The following is a 6,010-nucleotide window of genomic DNA, read 5'->3' as shown; positions in this document are numbered from 1 at the left end:
ATTCATAAACTTGACTAAAAAAATATAAGTTGGACAGCTATCGAAAGACAAATTAGTTCTTAATGCAATCGCTGAATTACATTTCTAAAATTATCCTTACTGTGCAATACAGGGTTCGCCAAGCAAAGCTATACCAAACAAAATGGCGGAATATGCGTTTAAAATTTTTCGACAGAACAACGATTTATCATCTTAAATATTTCTTACTATGAGGTGATCTTCCATCAGAATCTTGGGCAATGTATCCTTTCTTGGGTCTAATCTTCTTTTGGTCGAAAGATGTCCTCTGTCCGTCGAAATGCCCACTAACGTTCGACCGGGACCCCGAAACGTGCCCAGCTCTTGGATGGGCGTCACATAGAACTGCCTCAAAATCGCACTAAACGGATATAAATTGCTATAAAACGGTTTAAATTAACTACCTTATGATGTTTTTAACACCAATAACGAGTAAAAACATGACCGGCGATATATAAGTGGCTAAACCAAAGCTTGGAAAGAGAGGAGGTCCAACGTCCATCCTGCGTCAGGCGCAGGGAGCAAAGGGACGGTACATCCGGTCTTTGCCGTTTTATACAGGCACTGATTGCGCAATCGACTCCATTCAAATTGTCACCACTTACTGACATCTAGAGGAAGGCGTGGGCAGTGTTTGTATCCTCATAGGATTTACAGGGACTTTAAAACTGATCTGAAACCAGAGGCCAAGATTTCTGAAATCTCACACACTGGGAGGAAAAGTGCTGTAGAATGAGTTCTGTTTCACTCAGAGACATAATTCAAACGGCTATAGAAACTAGAGAGTGTTTTCTATCCAATAATAACAATAATATGCATATTGTACGAGCAAGAATTGAGTACTAGGCAGTTTAATCTGGAGAGCAAATTATGCTAATGCGAAACAGCACCCCCTATAGTGGCAAGAAGAAAGTGCATTTATGGGAAGAGCAGGACACCATTATGAAGATTAAATAGAGAGGAAAGGCCATAAGTGCTTAGACCTCTTAAGGATCTCTACAGATCGGTGTCCCACCCACGGGACGGTTGGGCTAATATGCGCTAATGCGATTAGCATGAAGTTGTAAGTAACAAGAACATTTCCCAGGACATAGACATATATGATATTGGCAGAAAGCTTACATTCTTGTTAATCTAACTACACTGTCCAATTTACAGTAGCTATTACAGTGAAAGAATACCACACTATTGTTTGAGGTTTTCACAGTTATGAACTTGAAAATAATACATTATGGCCTTTCTTCTGCATTTCAAAGATGATGGTATAAAAAAAATACAAAAAACGGTTGTTTTTTTCTTTTTATTATCATTTACCAGATCGAATGTGTTATATTCTCCTACATTAATTTCACATTTCCACAAACTTCAAAGTGTTTCCTTTCAAAAGGTATCAATAATATGTATATCCTTGCTTCAGGTCCTGAGCTACAGGCAGTTAGGCAAAAATTGAAAGAAATGGGCGGCTCCTTAAGAGTTAACTGTTGAAATTAAAGATCCCAGAATATTTCCATACGCACAAAAAGCTTAATTATCTCAAATGTTGGGAACACATTTGTTTATATCCCTGTTAGTGAGCATTTCTCCTTTAACAAGATAATCCATCCACCTGACAGGTGTGGCATATCAAGAAGCTAATTAAACAGCATGATCACTACACAGGTGCACCTTGTGCTGGGGACAATAAAAGGTCACTCTAAAATGTGCAGTTTTGTCATAAAACACAATGCCACAGAAGTTTTGAGGGAGCGTGCAATTGGCATGCTGACTACAAGAATGTCCACTAGAGCTGTTGCCAGAGAATTCAATGTTAATTTCTCTACCATAAGCCGCCTCCAACGTCATTTCAGAGAATTTGGCAGTACGTCTAACCGGCATCACAACCGCAGACCATGTGTAACCACGCCAGCCCAGGACCTCCACATTCGGCTTCTTCATCTCCGGGATTGTCTGAGACCAGCCCCCCGTACAGCTGTTGAAACTGAGGAGTATTTCTGTCTGTAATCAAGCCCTTTTGTGGGAGAACTAATTCTCATTGGCTAGACCTGGCTCCCCAGTGGGTGGGCCTATGCCCTCCCAGGCCCACCTATTGCTGCGCCCCTGCCCAGCCATGTGAAATCCATAGATTAGGGCCTAATGAATGTATTTTAATTGACTCATTTCCTTCTATGAACTGTAACTCAGTAAAATATTTGAAATTGTTGCATGTTGCGTTTATTATTGTTCAATGTATAATGTATATATATATATATATATATATATATATATATATATATATATATATTCCAAAGTTTGACATTGCCCAATCTGATATATATATATCTATCTTTTTTAAAAACATTTATTTTGTTTTTGTGTGTTTTGTTTTGTTACGTTTTACTGCACTGACTGTTGGATCTATGAACGTAAGCATTTCGCTGCACCTGCGATAACATCCGCTAAATATGTGTACATGACAAAGACCATTTGATTTGATTGATGTGCTTGTTTTCATTACATAAATGCTTCAGAGTTCACAAAAAGTGACGTTATATAGTCTTATAGAACACAACGTATCCGATCTCCTAAACCTGTGTTTACCACAGACCTTATTTTCCGTGTTTATCCAAAAACTCTACAAAAAACCCTGATTCATTTCACCATAGGCTTTGTCCAACGAACCATGGCAGAGTTAGTGCCAACAAAAAGAGGCCACATTAATATTTGTCTCTGTTGGCGTCTTTCAGCGATGCATTCAGGTCGCCCGACCGTTTGCTACGTTGTGGAACGGTTTGTGCTGAACGACACGGTTTGCCAAAACGTTATTGTACGTTCTTGAACAGATTTGAGATACGTTTGCTCCGTTCATTGGGTGTGCCAGGGTGTGACTTTAATTAATGATGATGTATTTAAAAGGAGCTGTGCATTTTTAACACACAACCCAACCCTTCCTCCTTGTTCCAACTGGTCGTTCAGTACAGTACCGTTTTTGTTCGATTGAACGTTGTATTACGTTTGTATGTACTGAACGCAGCCCAGTCGATGCTGCCAGTGTGACGTATAATCTAGTGGACGGGACGCTTCTTCGAGAACAACAGTTAGTAAAACACCTTGTTAGCGTGCTAGACAACATCGCAGAAACATTGAAGCCCTTCAGACCGTTTCAGTGTCTATTTGCCACTGTGTTTTGAACACACTTCTGTCGTATCTACTAGTTACCCCATTTAATGTAATATTTACGTTGTTAGTCATCTAATTTAGACTAGCCCTAAGCTAATGCTAATTAGCTAGCTAACATCCCCGACCATGAGCTCACTAAGCTACTCTCCTCCTGCTGAAGAAGAGGTCTGCTGGACAGAGAAAGAAGCTCTTTGGTTGAACGTTGTTGCGAAAAAAGAGAAGATACGTTCGGAGTGAAAGAGGAGGAGGATGTTGCAGTTTTTGGATTGAAGGAGTTGGAGATCTGTTTAACCAGTAAGTACCGTCTCTGCAGTCGTTGAACCAATATGCAGTAAAGGGGTTTAACACTTTAATGTTGTTCTGTAGGAATGGCTGACGTTTTTGTTTGTTCCAGTTTTTGGATTGAAGGAGGAGGAAGAAGAGGAGACTGAAGATCTGATTAACACCAGTAAGTACAGTCTTAACAGAACGTTAACAATGGATCAATGCATCCAGTCTAGAGGCGAAAGAAACGCCTGTTTAGGAGAGGTGCTGGCTAGCGGAGTAGAACACCTGTTTAGGAGAGATGCTGGCTAGTGGAGTAGAACACCTGTTTAGGAGAGGTGCTAGCTAGCAGAGTAGAACACCTGTTTAGGAGAGGTGCTGGCTAGCGGAGTAGAACACCTGTTTAGGAGAGGTGCTGGCTAGCGGAGTAGAACACCTGTTTAGGAGAGGTGCTGGCTAGCGGAGTAGAACACCTGTTTACGAGAGGTGCTGGCTAGCGGAGTAGAACACCTGTTTAGGAGAGGTGCTGGCTAGCGGAGTAGAACACCTGTTTAGGAGAGGTGCTGGCTAGCGGAGTAGAACACCTGTTTAGGAGAGGTGCTGGCTAGCGGAGTAGAACACCTGTTTAGGAGAGGTGCTGGCTAGCGGAGTAGAACACCTGTTTAGGAGAAGTGCTGGCTAGCGGAGTAGAACACCTGTTTAGGAGAGGTGCTGGCTAGCGGAGTAGAACACCTGTTTAGGAGAGGTGCTGGCTAGCGGAGTAGAACACCTGTTTACGAGAGGTGCTGGCTAGCGGAGTAGAACACCTATTTAGGAGAGGTGCTGGCTAGCGGAGTAGAACACCTGTTTAGGAGAGGTGCTGGCTAGCGGAGTAGAACACCTGTTTAGGAGAGGTGCTGGCTAGCGGAGTAGAACACCTGTTTAGGAGAGGTGCTGGCTAGCGGAGTAGAACACCTGTTTAGGAGAGGTGCTGGCTAGCGGAGTAGAATCAAATTTATTTATATAGCCCTTCTTACATCAGCTGATATCTCAAAGTACTGTACAGAAACCCAGCCTAAAACCCCAAACAGCAAGCAATGCAGGTGTAGAAGCACGGTGGCTAGGAAAAACTCCCTGGAAAGGCCAAAACCTAGGAAGAAACCTAGAGAGGAACCAGGCTGTGAGGGGTGGCCAGTCCTCTTCTGGCTGTGCCGGGTGGAGATTATAACAGAACATGGCCAAGATGTTCAAATGTTCAAAAATTACCAGCATGGTCAAATAATAATAATCACAGTGGTTGTCGAGGGTGCAACAGGTCAGCACCTCAGAAGTAAATGTCAGTTGGCTTTTCATAGCCGATCATTGAGAGTATCTCTACCGCTCCTGCTGTCTCTAGAGAGTTGAAAACAGCAGGTCTGGGACAGGTAGCACGTCCGGTGAGCACCTGTTTAGGAGAGGTGCTGGCTAGCGGAGTAGGATCATTCGAGGAGCTAGCCATCGTTCACACATACAATAGCCTGCTAATACCTTAGCTAGCTTTTAACCACATGTTGAATTCAGAATGTTGATATCATCCTAAAAAGTACAATTACAAGTGTATCTTAACAATACCATCCACTTATAAGTAACCTCTAAATATACAACATTATTCATGAACAAAACACTGTGTATGACTTTGTGCTTAAAATAATCAAACTTTTCTGAAGATGACAGATAAAGCGTACCCTGTAACTGGAGATTCCTTCAAAGCGATTGCCTACAGTTACCGTGTAGGGCACTGCAAGGTTGGGTGACCAGGGTCCTCTGGGACTGCCTTCTGGAGGAATTCAGGTGTGTGAAGGCTACCTGTGTCCTGCGTAACTTCATGAGGATGGACACGAGGACCAGGAGGGGATCTGCAGCTTGCCGCCGTGTCCCAGAGGAGAAGTCTGCTGCTCTGCAGGATGTTTCAAGGATGGGGTCCAACAACGCAGCAAGAGAGGCAATCTGTGTGCAGGAGATCTTCACCTCCTACTTCTTCAAAGAGGGTGCTGTTCCCTGGCAACACCATAGACTACACTATGCACAACCAAAGGCTCTTTTAAGAGCCATTCACATTGCAATAGGAGTATTCTTCCATTTACTTAGCTATGTCAACTGCAGTTATTCAATTCATAGTTTCTCTCCCTTTGATTTCTACTTCTCAGGTGAGGGTGCTGTTTAGGTAAGGGTGTGATGTCTGTGCAAAAACAAAACAGGCTATTAACACCGGGCACAATATGACAACAGCCACTTCAAGTGCAGGGCGCAAAATTCAAAATGTATTTTTTAGAAATATTTAACTTTCACACATTAACAAGTCCAATACAGCAAATGAAAGGTACACATCTTGTGAATCCAGCCAACATGTCCGATTTTTAAAATGTTTTACAGCGAAAACAGCACGTATATTTATGTTAGCTCACCACCAAATACAAAAAAGCACTAACATTTTTCACAGCACAGGTAGCATGCACAAAGCCAACCTAACTAACCAAGAACCAACCAAACTAACCAACAAACAACTTCATCAGATGACAGTCTTATAACATGTTATTCAATAAATCTATGTTTT

General features: G+C 42.3%; 1 long non-coding RNA gene across 2 annotated transcripts; it reads left to right on the top strand.

Annotated features, from left to right (window-relative positions):
* Window positions 1-3,058: 3,058 nt before the first annotated feature.
* LOC120041879 lies at window positions 3,059-5,245 on the top strand. 2 transcript variants are annotated; one of them, XR_005475974.1, is made up of 3 exons: window positions 3,059-3,468; window positions 3,569-3,622; window positions 5,124-5,245. It is a non-coding gene; the product is annotated as an uncharacterized LOC120041879 (long non-coding RNA). The 2 variants fall into 2 exon arrangements; XR_005475973.1 differs by having other exon boundaries at window positions 3,541-3,622.
* Window positions 5,246-6,010: the final 765 nt, after the last annotated feature.

This window comes from Salvelinus namaycush, unplaced genomic scaffold, assembly GCF_016432855.1.
Source record: "Salvelinus namaycush isolate Seneca unplaced genomic scaffold, SaNama_1.0 Scaffold57, whole genome shotgun sequence".
Taxonomy (NCBI): domain Eukaryota; kingdom Metazoa; phylum Chordata; class Actinopteri; order Salmoniformes; family Salmonidae; genus Salvelinus; species Salvelinus namaycush.
This window is presented reverse-complemented; position numbering and strand designations above follow the sequence as displayed.